This window comes from Salmo trutta, chromosome 32, assembly GCF_901001165.1.
Source record: "Salmo trutta chromosome 32, fSalTru1.1, whole genome shotgun sequence".
NCBI lineage: Eukaryota > Metazoa > Chordata > Actinopteri > Salmoniformes > Salmonidae > Salmo > Salmo trutta.
This window is the reverse complement of record NC_042988.1, coordinates 42165483-42181230: the sequence shown is the minus strand read 5'-3', so window position 1 is coordinate 42181230 and position 15748 is coordinate 42165483. Positions and strand designations below refer to the sequence as shown.

The 15748-nt window shown below is 41.1% G+C and overlaps 1 long non-coding RNA gene across 4 annotated transcripts in view; it reads left to right on the top strand.

The window, feature by feature from the left end:
* LOC115171947 (uncharacterized) overlaps positions 1-14134 on the top strand; it is a 31497-nt gene extending 17363 nt beyond the window's left edge. Inside the window, exons 8-10 of one of the 4 annotated variants that reach the window (XR_003871293.1) lie at positions 2906-2961; positions 7837-7935; positions 14079-14134. This is a non-coding gene — a long non-coding RNA (uncharacterized LOC115171947). Of the gene's footprint in view, positions 1-2905; positions 2962-3105; positions 3440-4917; positions 4933-7836; positions 7936-8500; positions 9027-14078 lie in introns of those variants that run through there. The other 3 variants (XR_003871292.1, XR_003871294.1, XR_003871295.1) reach the window with 3 other exon arrangements.
* Positions 14135-15748: the final 1614 nt, after the last annotated feature.

Here is a 15748-nt window from a genome sequence, read left to right as displayed (position 1 = left end):
AAATGAACATTCTCAAATGAAAACCTTTTGGGTTTGTAGGCCTGTTAACAATTATTAAAGGCCTACATGAATTCATATTTGATGAAAAAAACACAGCTAAACCTGGTTTCTAGTAAATTATATGTTTAGCTAAAATAATGTAAAAGAGATGTCTTGAAGGACTATAATATAAAAACTGAAGCAAGATTCAGTACAACGTCATGAGTTACTGCTGTCACATGCAAATGACTGTTAGCCCCACCCTCTGGTTACTGTTGTTATATAAATGGGTGGTGACGTGTTTGACTATGATTGGTGTTAAAACAATTCTAATTAAATTATTAAATGAAATCATACTCTACCTTAACAACAATGTATTTAAAAATGCATTTGTTTGTTTTGAAAAAGAATGCTCTTAAACATTTGTATTTAAAGTATAACTTTTTAATGTATATTAACAAAGTGCATATAAATCTAACCATTCAAAATGAATACAATCTGAACAACATAATAATAGAATATTTAACCATATCAAAGAAAAATAAATAACAATGTGCAAAACCGCAGCATCCCACTTAAAACATTAAACTGGTCCCTCTTTTCTCTCTCTTCTTTATTACTGACCATATTTTGCTTTTATGAGAGATTTGCATTCAGAAATGCAAGCTGCCTCACTTTCGAGGGGCTGGTGCGGTTTCTTCTCTCAGTAATTATTTGCCCCGTTTTTGAGAAGACCCTCTCAGAGGGAACGGATGTGGCCACTATGCGGAGTCTCCCTATCATGACTTTAGTAAGCCGTGGGTAGACAGAGGCCTTGTTCTTCCACCCGCTCAGAGGATCTGCAGATCTTTGGAGGAGGGGCTCCTCCAAATAGGATCGGACCTCCATTATGGCACCTGCTGAGGGATTCCTTCGTGCTGCATCCCCAGTTGCTCTCTCGTCAAACAGCATCCAAACCGCAGACGTTTGTGACACTACTGCTGGTGCTTCTGCACCATCTGATCCCTCTTCTTCCTGTTGCCCTGGTGCCTGAGCCAGCTGACTGCTGGGGCTGTCCCTCCCTGCTGCTGAGGTTATTCTTTGAAGAGCCTCATCAATCTCTCTGGCATCACTGAAGACTAACTTCTTAAACCTGGGGTCAAGTGCAGCGGTTTCTGATAGCACGTGATGATATTCCATTCTGTGGAACTTTCTGTCCATTGATGAACATAGGGTGTCCATCAACTCTGTCACATGTCCTGTGGTTAAATTTGCTTCTCTCTGGCGGCTGTGATTCGCTGCAGACCCTTACACAGGAGTATCATTGTTGAGGTGGTCACATAGCTGAAAAGAGAGAACAGTAACTTAATAGTTCAGCTTCATGTTTTGTCTACTGACACTACATTCTCATCTACTGCTCATATACATATATAATACTGGATTAAATAATGATGCAGTAATAACTGCTTACTGTACCTCTCTCCACTGATCTCCACAGTGACCTGCTCCAGGACTGCACACCTCCTCCACCACCTCCCATTCCTCTTGGGTCAGAGCATCAACAGGTGCATTGACAATGCCCAGGGTAGAGATGATGTCATCCTTTGACTCAAGAAACCGCTTCAACATATAAAATGTTAAATTCCACCTTGTAGTGCAGTCTTGTTTAGGCCTCAGCTCAGGCATCCCCATCTGGCGTTGGGTCGACTTTAGTTTTTTATCACCTACTGTGATCCTGTGGAAGTATTCCACAGCTGCTTTCACTTTGTCCACAGTGGGCTTCATCACCTTCAGAGCATCTCTTACAATCAGGTTGATTGTGTGGGCAAGACATGGATGATGGGTCAATTTATTAAAAATGTTCATGGCTTTGATTATGTTAGCTGCATTGTCGCTGACACAACAGACCACTTTTCCATCTACTTGTCCTTCTCTGGCCATTCTCAACAGTTCCTCTGCCAAGTTCTCTGAGGTGTGTCTGTCGCTGAACTCAAAGCAGTCCAGAAGACAGCTAGACATCGAAAAAATCTTCAATGAAGTGACATGTACCCGACATGTAAGAAGTGGTTACCCTTGATGTCCAGCAGTCAGTGGTAAGGCAAACTGCAGTAGCTTTTTGAACTCTTTCCTACACTGAAGCCTGTGTGCTCTCGTACATTTGTGGAAAAGTGATTTTGAAAGGGTTTTCCTGCTTGGAATTGTGCACATTGGATTTAGATTATTGCTATAATTTCTAAAACCTCCACAATCTAAAATGGCTGGAAATTGGTGGCAATCATTTTAGCCAATGCAATATCAATGTGGCCTTGTTTTGCTACAGACATAGACTTTGGCATAAACTGGTCCATAGAAGACTGCGTTGCTGTGGGTCGCGGAGTAGGTCTACTGGACTGAGTGGATACATCTCCACGTGTGGAGGTGCTGACTCCACCACTATCACTAGCAGGCCCTCTGACCTGATCCTAGATCATAATGAATCAGATTACATGGAGAGGGGGACCTGATCCTAGATCATAATGAATCAGATTACATGGAGAGGGGGACCTGATCCTAGATCATAATGAATCAGATTACATGGAGAGGAGGGACCTGATCCTAGATCATAATGAATCAGATTACATGGAGAGGAGGACCTGATCCTAGATCATAATGAATCAGATTACATGGAGAGGGGGGACCTGATCCTAGATCATAATGAATCAGATTACATGGAGAGGAGGACCTGATCCTAGATCATAATGAATCAGATTACATGGAGAGGGGGACCTGATCCTAGATCAGCACCCTCCTCTGGGACACTGCCTGTATGAAACAGAACACATAGTTGTTAAATCTAGTTACAGCAGGTGTTTACTGCCATCTAGTGGAAGATACCAATAAAACACTTTATTTTCAGGGTGGGGAGGCGGCTGATGGAAACTGAAAGTAAAGTTGTTCTTTTGTTCAGGATCCATTTTGAGACGACAGAGCAGAAGACGCTATATGGAGATTACTGACAAATAAGTAAGTATTTCTGAACAATAATTTATTCTACTGGACAGAGTAAGAGAATGAATACCTGGAATGAGATATTACTAGTTAGTAGAACTGCTACTTGAGCTGAGTTGCTGACAGACAGCAGTTTTCAAAGTGGAAACTAATCAGTAGGTCTACATGTTATCAGTAAAACGTCTGGTAAAGATGGTGGAGGAGCTTTTACATTATATGGTTTTATGTTTATCTCAGGGTTTCTCATCCTTTTGTTCATACCAGCACTTACACACCTGATTCAACTAATCATAAAATATTTTAAGACCGTTTAATATTTGAGGCATACAAATTAATATTCTCAAATTAAAACATTTTGTGTTTGTAAGTCCTACAGTAAGGAGGGGAAAAAACACAACCAAACCTGGTTTCCAGTAAATGATATGTTTAGCTAAAATAATGTAAGAGTGATATCTTGAAGAAGGTCTATAATAAAAAAAAAACTGAAGCAAAATTCGGTACAATGTTATGAGTTACTGCTGTAGCATGGAGCTGACTGTTAGCCCCACCCTCTGGTTACTGTTAGCCCCACCCTCTGGTTACTGTTAGCCCCACCCTCTGGTTACTGTTAGCCCCACCCTCTGGTTACTGTTGTTATATAAAGGAGTGACGACATGAAGCGTTCCCTGAAGTCTCCTCTGGTTACTGTTGTTATATAAAGATACTAATTGATTCTTAAAGAATATAATTTATAAATCATGAACCTCATCTTGAGGAGTCACCTGTGACAGTATTCATAAAGAGTAGGAGAGCTGATCTAGGATCAGTTTAGCCTTTTAGATCATAATGAATCAGATTACATGGAGGGGAGGGACCTGATCCTAGATCATAATGAATCAGATTACATGGAGAGGGGGACCTGATCCTAGATCATAATGAATCAGATTACATGGAGAGGAGGGACCTGATCCTAGATTATAATGAATCAGATTACATGGAGAGGAGGACCTGATCCTAGATCATAATGAATCAGATTACATGGAGAGGAGGGACCTGATCCTAGATCATAATGAATCAGATTACATGGAGATGAGGGACCTGATCCTAGATCATAATGAATCAGATTACATGGAGAGGAGGGACCTGATCCTAGATCATAATGAATCAGATTACATGGAGAGGGGGGACCTGATCCTAGATCATAATGAATCAGATTACACGGAGAGGAGGACCTGATCCTAGATCATAATGAATCAGATTACATGGAGAGGAGGACCTGATCCTAGATCATAATGAATCAGATTACATGGACAGGGCGACCTGATCCTAGATCATAATGAATCAGATTACATGGAGAGGGGGGACCTGATCCTAGATCATAATGAATCAGATTACATGGAGAGGAGGACCTGATCCTAGATCATAATGAATCAGATTACATGGAGAGGAGGGACCTGATCCTAGATCATAATGAATCAGATTACATGGAGAGGGGGACCTGATCCTAGATCATAATGAATCAGATTACATGGAGAGGAGGACCTGATTCTTGATCATAATGTATCAGATTACATGGAGAGGGGGACCTGATCCTAGATTATAATGAATCAGATTACATGGAGAGGAGGGACCTGATCCTAGATCATAAAGAATCAGATTACATGGAGAAGAAGGACCTGATCCTAGATCATAATGATTCAGATTACATGGAGAGGGGGACCTGATCCTAGATCATAATGATTCAGATTACATGGAGAGGGGGGACCTGATCCTAGATCATAATGAATCAGATTACATGGAGAGGAGGGACCTGATCCTAGATCAGCACTCCTCCTCTGGGACACTGCCTGTATGAAACCAAACACATAGTTGTTAAATCTAGTAACTGCAGGTGTTTACTGCCATCTAGTGGAAGATACCAATAAAACACTTTATTATCAGGGTGGGGAGGCGGCTGATTGAAACAGAAAGTTAAGTTGTTATTTTGTTCAGGATCCATTTTGAGACACAGAGCAGAAAATACAATATGGAGATTACTGACAAATAAAGTATTTCTGAACAATAATTTATTCTAATGGACAGAGTAAGAGAATGAAAACCTGGAATGAGAATTACTAGTTAGTAGAACTGCTACTTGAGCTGAGTTGCTGACAGACAGCAGTTTTCAAAGTGGAAACTAATCAGTAGGTCTACATGTTATCAGTAAAACGTCTGGTAAAGATGGTGGAGGAGCTTTTACATTATATGGTTTTATGTTTATCTCAGGGTTTCTCATCCTTTTGTTCTGACCAGCACTTACACACCTGATTCAACTAATCATCAAATATTTTAAGACAGTTTAATATTTGAGGCATATACATTTTTGAGGAAAAAGTCACAGCTAAACTTGGTTTCGAGTAAATTATATGTTTAGCTAAAATAATGTAAGAGAGATGTCTTGAAGAAACGCGTCTGGGTTTAGAACTCTGTGTCTCAGTGCCCTGCGACAGTGGGAAGTTCGTTTTGCATGGCCCGGTGCTACAGGTTAGTGGATATATATGTAAGGACCAATGGGATGGTCTAAAATGCGTAATCTCTGCTCACCCGGGGAGCCGGGCAATGCAAAACGAATTCACTCAGTGACCGTTACTTTATTTCCTGATATGAAACTGAAAGTAACTTTGTAGCCCACGCAGTTACAAAATGTCTGTTGAAACTGTGGCTCTTTCTCTTTCTCTCTCTAGAACGTTAGAACAGTGGTGGAAAAAGTACCAAATTCTCATACTGGAGTAAAAGTAAAGATACCTTAATAGAAAATGACTCAAGTAAAAGTGAAAAGTCACCCAGTAAAATACTACTTCAGTATCAAAAGTAAATGTATTTGCTAAAATATACTTAAGCATCAAAAGTAAAAGTAAAGTAGTAATAATTTCAATTCCTTATATTAAGCAAACCAGACGGCACAATTTTCTTGTTATTGTAATTTATGGATAGCCAGGGTCACACTCCAACACTCAGACATATTTTAAAAACAAAGCATTTGTGTTTAGTGAGTCTGCCAGATCAGAGGCAGTAGGGATGACCAGGGATGTTCTCTGTTTAGTGAGTCTGCCAGATCAGAGGCAGTAGGGTGACCAGGGATGTTCTCTTGATAAGTGTGTGAATTGGACCATTTTCCTGTTCTGCTAAGCATTCAAAATGTAACCAGTACTTTTGGGTGTCAGGAAAATGTATGGAGTAAAAAGTACATCATTTTATTTATGAATGTAGTGAAGTAAAAGAGAAAGTTGTTAAAAATTTATTTCTCAAAGAGATAATGAATGAATGAGAACAATTGACATTCAAGAATTAGTCACTGTGTTAACCACAACCAACATGCTGGATCTCTGTTTAGTTGTCACTGTGTTAACCACAACCAACATGCTGGATCTCTGTTTAGTTGTCACTGTGTTAACCACAACCAACATGCTGGATCTCTGTTTAGTTGTCACTGTGTTAACCACAACGAACATGCTGGATCTCTGTTTAGTTGTTACTGTGTTAACCACAACTAACATGTTGGATCTCTGTTTAGTTGTCACTGTGTTATTAACCACAACCAACATGTTGGATCTCTGTTTAGTTGTCACTGTGTTGACCACAACCAACATGCTGGATCTCTGTTTAGTTGTCACTGTGTTAACTACAACCAACATGCTGGATCTCTGTTTAGTTGTCACTGTGTTAACCACAACCAACATGCTGGATCTCTGTTTAGTTGTCACTGTGTTAACCACAACCAACATGCTGGATCTCTGTTTAGTTGTCACTGTGTTAACCACAACCAACATGCTGGATCTCTGTTTAGTTGTCACTGTGTTAACCACAACCAACATGCTGGATCTCTGTTTAGTTGTCACTGTGTTAACCACAACCAACATGCTGGATCTCTGTTTAGTTGTCACTGTATTAACCACAACCAACATGTTGGATCTCTGCTTAGTTGTCACTGTGTTAACCACAACCAACATGCTGGATCTCTGTTTAGTTGTCACTGTGTTAACCACAACCAACATGTTGGATCTCTGTTTAGTTGTCACTGTGTTAACCACAACCAACATGTTGGATCTCTGTTTAGTTGTCACTGTGTTATTAACCACAACCAACATGTTGGATCTCTGTTTAGTTGTCACTGTGTTGACCACAACCAACATGCTGGATCTCTGTTTAGTTGTCACTGTGTTAACCACAACCAACATGTTGGATCTCTGTTTAGTTGTCACTGTGTTAACCTCAACCAACATGCTGGATCTCTGTTTAGTTGTGACTGTGTTAACCACAACCAACATGCTGGATCTCTGTTTAGTTGTCACTGTGTTAACTACAACCAACATGCTGGATCTCTGTTTAGTTGTCACTGTGTTAACCACAACCAACATGCTGGATCTCTGTTTAGTTGTTACTGTGTTAACCACAACCAACATGCTGGATCTCTGTTTAGTTGTCACTGTGTTAACCACAACCAACATGCTGGATCTCTGTTTAGTTGTCACTGTGTTAACCACAACCAACATGCTGGATCTCTGTTTAGGACGTCACTGTGTTAACCACAACCAACATGCTGGATCTCTGTTTAGTTGTCACTGTGTTAACCACAACCAACATGCTGGATCTCTGTTTAGGACGTCACTGTGTTAACCACAACCAACATGCTGGATCTCTGTTTAGTTGTCACTGTGTTAACCACAACCAACATGCTGGATCTCTGTTTAGTTGTCACTGTGTTAACCACAACCAACATGTTGGATCTCTGTTTAGTTGTCACTGTGTTAACCACAACCAACATGCTGGATCTCTGTTTAGTTGTCACTGTGTTAACCACAACCAACATGTTGGATCTCTGTTTAGTTGTCACTGTGTTAACCACAACCAACATGCTGGATCTCTGTTTAGGGGTCAGTGCTCTAAAATGAGTCTCTCTGGGGAGAGAGAGGAGGGGGGTCCTGCCTCTAAAACGCATCTCTCTGGGGGAAATGACACCAAAGCTAAGAGGTAAGATGACAATTTTGCAAAGAATTTATTAAGTTTATTTCCTAAATAAATAGCTATCTTAAGATGAATGCAGTTACTGTAAATCTCTCTGGATAAGAGCATCTGCTAAATCAGGGGTTCTCAATCCGGGGTCTGTGGAGGTACTGCAGGGGTTCCACGGAACCCTGCCTGTACTCGTTGTAATGTAAAACATTTGATAGAATTTTCACATGACACGACCACTTTGCCTGCTCTTAATTATTGCCTAATATAATGTTATGCATATTTTTTTTAACCAATTGTGATCGTTTTTACAAGCAGGGACAACTTGAAATAACATGATGTAGATAATTAAATAATCAAAAGAAAAACGTGTTTATTTTACACACTTAGAAAAGAAGGTTCCTTATAGAACCAAAAAGGCTTCTATCACTTCCTTAATATATGGAACCACTAAAAGTAAAATATATTTTTGGGTTCAGTGAAGAAGAACCTCTAGAGTTCTGATCAACGAAAGGTTAATGTTTTGAGGATGTGAACCAAGCAGCCCTCCAGTGGTCAGATCAATTCCTCCTGTTTTTTCCAGCGCCCGGCCCGGGATATAAACCAGCCACCTTTCGACCACAGGTCCAACTCCTTAGCCGCTGGGCGAAAACCTGAGTTAATCTTCAGGAATAAGCATAAATGAATCTGCCAAAATGAAGACAAAATGCTTTGGAGACATACATGGTATCACTTGTTGTACATAAGTATTATACATAAATCATTGCCAAACGCACAAGACATATATTATTTATGGATTTATCATATCAAATATCAAAACATTATTTTTAACTACTACAAAGCATTTACATGTGGAGCAGGAACCACTGACTCTCTGCATTATTCTATAGTATTATCAAGACACCTGCTGTTAACCCTTAACTACTTAGGACAGCTCACGAGGTGTCCTAAATATCTGCCGACTAGGTGGGACTAGAGATTTCATGCATAGCTTTAATTTATACCCAAAAGTGTCAAATGTCTTTATTCTCAGCACTTATACGACCAATTTCCTACTCTGAGACGCTTTGTGGACATGGGCCTAGATCTCAAAATATTGTTTAAAAAAAGTTGAATGTTTGTTTAACATAATAATAATAAAAAATGAATATTACTAATGTAACCCACTGTAAAGACTGGGTTTAGTTGATTGTGTTGCACTGCTCATGTCCGCATTCTGGAACTGTCCGCGTCCCCGTACAGAACTGTCCGCTTCCCCGTCCAGTGTGGCGCCAAGCATATTGTCCGGTTACGTTCAGAGTGGGCTGAGGTGATTTTGGGGAATAACGACGGAGTTTGTTACAGTGTTGAGACGCCGAAGTTTATTGTTAAATTAGCTTTTTTGCTTTACGGTCAGGGACAGTATGAGTGTAGCCAGATCCTTTTCACTCTCTATCCTCGTTTTATTTTGTGGTTCACCGGATTCGTCATCATCATCGAGACGAGGGACAGACGAACGACCTGCTAGTTATCCTAGCTAGTCGGTACATCTTGATAAGCTAGATAGCTACTCTACCAGCAGCATTCCAGTTATCCTAGCTAGTCGGTACAGCTCAGTAAGCTAGCTAGCTACTCTACCAGCAGCATCCTAGTTATCCTAGCTAGTCGGTACAGCTAGGTAAGCTAGCTAGCTACTCTACCAGCAGCATCCTAGTTATCCTAGCTAGTCGGTACAGCTAGGTACGCTAGCTAGCTACTCTACCAGCAGCATCCTAGTTATCCTAGCTAGTCGGTACAGCTCGGTAAGCTAGCTAGCTACTCTACCAGCAGCATCCTAGTTATCCTAGCTAGTCGGTACAGCTAGGTAAGCTAGCTAGCTACTCTACCAGCAGCATCCTAGTTATCCTAGCTAGTCGGTACAGCTAGGTACGCTAGCTAGCTACTCTACCACCAGCATCCTAGTTATCCTAGCTAGTCGGTACAGCTAGGTAAGCTAGCTAGCTACTCTACCAGCAGCATCCTAGTTATCCTAGCTAGTCGGTACAGCTAGGTAAGCAAGCTAGCTTCTCTACCAGCAGCATTCTAGTTATCCTAGCTAGCCGGTACAGCTCGGTAAGCTAGCTAGCTACTCTACCACCAGCATCCTAGTTATCCTAGCTAGTCGGTACAGCTAGCTAAGCTAGCTAGCTACTCTACCAGCAGCATCCTAGTTATCCTAGCTAGTCGATACAGCTAGGTAAGCTAGCTAGCTACTCTACCAGCAGCATCCTAGTTATCCTAGCTAGTCGGTACAGCTAGGTAAGCTAGCTAGCTACTCTACCAGCAGCATCCTAGTTATCCTAGCTAGTCGGTACAGCTAGGTAAGCTAGCTAGCTACTCTACCAGCAGCGTCCTAGTTATCCTAGCTAGTTGGTACAGCTAGGTAAGCTAGCTAGCTACTCTGCCAGCAGCATCCTAGTTATCCTAGCTAGTCGGTACAGCTAGGTAAGCTAGCTAGCTACTCTACCAGCAGCATCCTAGTTATCCTAGCTAGTCGGTACAGCTAGGTAAGCTAGCTAGCTACTCTACCAGCAGCATCCTAGTTATCCTAGCTAGTCGGTACAGCTAGGTAAGCTAGCTAGCTACTCTACCAGCAGCATCCTAGTTATCCTAGCTACCACTACATCATCACCAGCTGTCTGCATTTCTTGTGGACCGATGGAGCTCGCCGGTTGTTTCTTCCACCTGTTAAATCCCGTGGAGGGCTTCTCCCTCTCTCGTTGACGGATGCTGGCTACCTCTGTCCTGTTCTCCTCTCTTCACTAGATGGACGGTCACTTTAGTGTTTAAACCCTCTGTGTCCAAGGACCGAACTTTTTAATATTATTTTTGGGGCGCCTCAAGTAGGCTGGACACATTCCTTTTTTAAACAATGCTTTTTTTCTTATAACTTGTTCATTGCATCCTCCATGGAGCCCAGTTTCATAATATAACCTTATGTCCCTAGTTATGAAGTAATCGTGAAAAAACATTTTTCTCCCTGCCAGGCCCTATTAGTTCTATTGAGCACCGTGGCACCAACTCACCTTCTGAACGTTCTATTCCCAGTCCATTGTTCTGCATCACAATGTCAGCTTCGTTGTTGTTATCAATGAAACCTGTCGGCATTAACCGTGAATGCTGATCTCAGGTAACTTATTACTAAGAGGGTCAAGGCTACTTTATATGTCCCATGATTTTCTAAAATGGTCACTCATTACTTTAGTTAACTATATATCTCGTATTAGGGCTGTGTTGCTTTTGGGAGAGAAAAGAAATTGTGACTATAGCAGGTATTGAACCCCGGGTAAATTATCACTAGTCAGAACCTCAACCTCAGTATACATACATTATAAAACATCATCTTAATATCTGATATTGCGAGTAAACAACCTCGGAATTGAAAAGACAAGAGTGCATCTTCCAGCCCGCCAATAAATTACATCATGCAACCCTCCCAGTTAGTACATTTACCTCAACATGCCCCTCGCTTGCTCGAGAAGGCAGAGCAGCTCGCTGCTGGATGATGAATTTGACATTGAACGTACTAGGAAAATACATTTTTCTTGACTAAAGTAGGGGGAGTGGTGGTGTATCCAGGGAGTAGTACTGAATAATGTGTAACTTCCTCTTGCGTTAGCAGTGTGGAAAGGGACAGAAAGAAGCGTGGGGAGTAGTGGTGTGTCCAGGGAGAACTAAACTAATATTCTGAAATGTCATTTGTGGTCTTATGCTGCCATCTATTGGAATTATGTACCAACTGCAGTAGTACTGAACAATGTGTAATTCCTTACCAAAGGAATTGCAAAACATAAAATGTTCTAGTTCATTTTACCACTTACAACCAAATCAAATTTATTTATATAGCCCTTCGTACATCAGCTGAAATCTCAAAGTGCTGTACAGAAACCCAGCGTAAAACCCCAAACAGCAAGCAATGCATGTGAAAGAGGCACGGTGGCTAGGAAAAACTCCCTTGGAAAAACTCCCTAGAAAGGCAAAAACCTAGGAAGAAACCTAGAGAGGAACCAGGCTATGAGGGGTGGCCAGTCCTCTTCTGGCTGTGCCGGGTGGATATTATAACAGAACATGGTGAAGATGTTAAAATGTTCATAAATGACCAGCATGGTCAAATAATAATAATCATAGTAGTTGTCGAGGGTGCAACAAGCACGTCCGGTGAACAGGTCAGGGTTCCATAGCCGCAGGCAGAACAGTTGAAACTGGAGCAGCAGCACGGCCAGGTGGACTGGGGACAGCAAGGAGTCATCATGCCAGGTAGTCCTGAGGCATGGTCCTAGGGCTCAGGTCCTCCGAGAGAAAGAAAGAAAGAGAGAAAGAGAGAATTAGAGAGAGCATAAATAAATTCACACAGGACACCGGATAAGACAAGAGAAATACTCCAGATGTAACAGACTGACCCTAGCCCCCCGACACATAAACTACTGCAACATAAATACTGGAGGCTGAGACAGGAGGGATCAGAAGACACTGTGGCCCCATCCGTAGATACCCCCGGACAGGGCCAAACAGGCAGGATATAACCCCACCCACTTTTCCAAAGCACAGCCCCCACACCACTAGAGGGATGTCTCCAACCACCAACTTACCGTCCCAAGACAAGGCCGAGTATAGCCCACAAAGATCTCCGCCATGGCACAACCCAAGGGGGGGGCGCCAACCCAGACAACCATAACAGAACGATGTATTGCTTAACAAACAATGAAACTGACATACACCAAAACACCCTACATTTAGTTAATTATGTATATATATTTTAAATGAACAATTTATTTAGATGGGTGACATTATCTGCCAAAGTAACAGCCCTGTAGACCAAAATATTCAAAGGCCATTTCCATAAAAGTGAGGTTACAAAGTTTGTCATCTTTCAAAGCAGAATGACTTTCCCATTGTTCCTCAACTGTAGTGTGTGATATACCATTTTCTAGCTCTGAGTGTCTACTTTTATCTAATGTAAAAAACAAGTTTTCAAATGTTGCTACATAAGACCGAATCGAGCCGGTCGGTCACATTTGACTGTATAAAACCTATCAGTACTACTGATTTCTCTGAGAGTGAGGCAGATATATATTATTACAGTGTAAAATCTAGCAGTACTACTGATTTCTATGAGTGAGGCAGATATATATTATTACAATGTAAAACCTAGCAGTACTACTGATTTCTCTGAGAGTGAGACAGTTATATATTATTACTGTATAAAATCTAGCAGTACTACTGATTTCTCTGAGAGTGAGGCAGATATATATTATTACTGTATAAAACCTCGCAGTACTACTGATTTCTCTGAGAGTGAGGCAGATATATATTATTACTGTATAAAACCTAGCAGTACTACTGATTTCTCTGAGAGTGAGGCAGATATATATTATTACTGTATAAAACCTCGCAGTACTACTGATTTCTCTGAGAGTGAGGCAGATATATATTATTACTGTATAAAACCTCGCAGTACTACTGATTTCTCTGAGAGTGAGGCAGATATATATTATTACTGTATAAAACCTAGCAGTACTACTGATTTCTCTGAGAGTGAGGCAGACATATATTATTACTGTGTAAAACCTAGCAGTACTCCTGATTTCTCTGAGAGTGAGGCAGATATATATTATTACTGTGTACAACCTAGCAGTACTACTGATTTCTCTGAGAGTGAGGCAGATATATATTATTACTGTATAAAACCTAGCAGTACTACTGATTTCTCTGAGAGTGAGGCAGACATATATTATTACTGTGTAAAACCTAGCAGTACTCCTGATTTCTCTGAGAGTGAGGCAGATATATATTATTACTGTGTAAAACCTAGCAGTACTCCTGATTTCTCTGAGAGTGAGGCAGATATATATTATTACTGTATAAAACCTAGCAGTACTACTGATTTCTCTGAGAGTGAGGCAGATGTATAGCATCAAGTGATTTTAAACAAATACATGTCTGTCAATGAACAACCCCATGCCATGATTAGATAGTGAAAAAACACACCAATCTCTTTCATAATTTCTTTAAACAATAAAAGTTAATTTACGAACATTTCTGAAAATGGATATATAGCGTTTTGGAATGAAACTCTTCTTGTGTTTCCCCATCTGAGCTCAGAGTAGATGAGAGATGTAATGTTTGTCTCTGTTGTGTTGAAGACCAATAAAGCGGAAGAGACCAGCCTCCCCTGTACCCAGCTGTGTGTCCATGAAGAGTGACCGGTCTATGTATCAACCTCTAAACTTTAGAGAGGGAGACTTTTCTACTGAACAAAGGTAAGAAGAACTCATGGGTCATGGTCAGTGAGTTAAACAACACTGTCTCTAGTCATTTCTCCTTTCCCATTTTAACATTTATTTTTGTTGTTTTCATAATCCATAGGCTAATCCTTTTGTCCATTTTCATAGTCCTAAAACAATAATAAACAAACACAACATTCCCTCCCTCCCTCCCTGTGTGTGTGTGTGTGTGTGTGTGTGTGTGTGTGTGTGTGTGTGTGTGTGTGTGTGTGTGTGTGTGTGTGTGTGTGTGCGTGTGCGTGTGCGTGGGTGTGCGTGCGTGCGCGCATTCGTGTGTGTGTGTGTGTGTGTGTGTGTGCGTGTGACAAACAGTGACACATTTTATTATTATTATTATTGACAGTTACCATGGAGATGAAATGTCAGAACTACATGTTCATGTGATGCATTAAATCACCTGACTGTTTCTATGTCTGTTAGTTAATGTTTTATTGCTAAGTGATACTTCATAAAATAGAACAATTAACATTCAATAATTAGTTGTCACTGTGTTAACCACAACCAACATGCTGGATCTCTGTTTAGTTGTCCCTGTGTTAACCACAACCAACATGCTGGATCTCTGTTTAGTTGTCACTGTGTTAACCACAACCAACATGCTGGATCTCTGTTTAGTTGTCCCTGTGTTAACCACAACCAACATGCTGGATCTCTGTTTAGTTGTCACTGTGTTAACCACAACCAACATGCTGGATCTCTGTTTAGTTGTCACTGTGTTAACCACAACCAACATGCTGGATCTCTGTTTAGTTGTCACTGTGTTAACCACAACCAACATGCTGGATCTCTGTTTAGTTGTCCCTGTGTTAACCACAACCAACATGCTGGATCTCTGTTTAGTTGTCACTGTGTTAACCACAACCAACATGTTGGATCTCTGTTTAGTTGTCACTGTGTTAACCACAACCAACATGCTGGATCTCTGTTTAGTTGTCACTGTGTTAACCACAACCAACATGTTGGATCTCTGTTTAGTTGTCACTGTGTTAACCTAGTTATCCTAGCTAGTCGGTACAGCTAGCTAAGCTAACTAGCTACTCTACCAGCAGCATCCTAGTTATCCTAGCTAGTCAATACAGCTAGGTAAGCTAGCTAGCTACTCTACCAGCAGCATCCTAGTTATCCTAGCTAGTCGGTACAGCTATGTAAGCTAGCTAGCTACTCTACCAGCAGCATCCTAGTTATCCTAGCTAGTCGGTACAGCTAGGTAAGCTAGCTAGCTACTCTACCAGCAGCATCCTAGTTATCCTAGCTAGTCGGTACAGCTAGGTAAGCTAGCTAGCTACTCTGCCAGCAGCATCCTAGTTATCCTAGCTAGTCGGTACAGCTAGGTAAGCTAGCTAGCTACTCTACCAGCAGCATCCTAGTTATCCTAGCTAGTCGGTACAGCTAGGTAAGCTAGCTAGCTACTCTGCCAGCAGCATCCTAGTTATCCTAGCTAGTCGGTACAGCTAGGTAAGCTAGCTAGCTACTATACCAGCAGCATCCTAGTTATCCTAGCTAGTCAGTACAGCTCGGTAAGCTAGCTA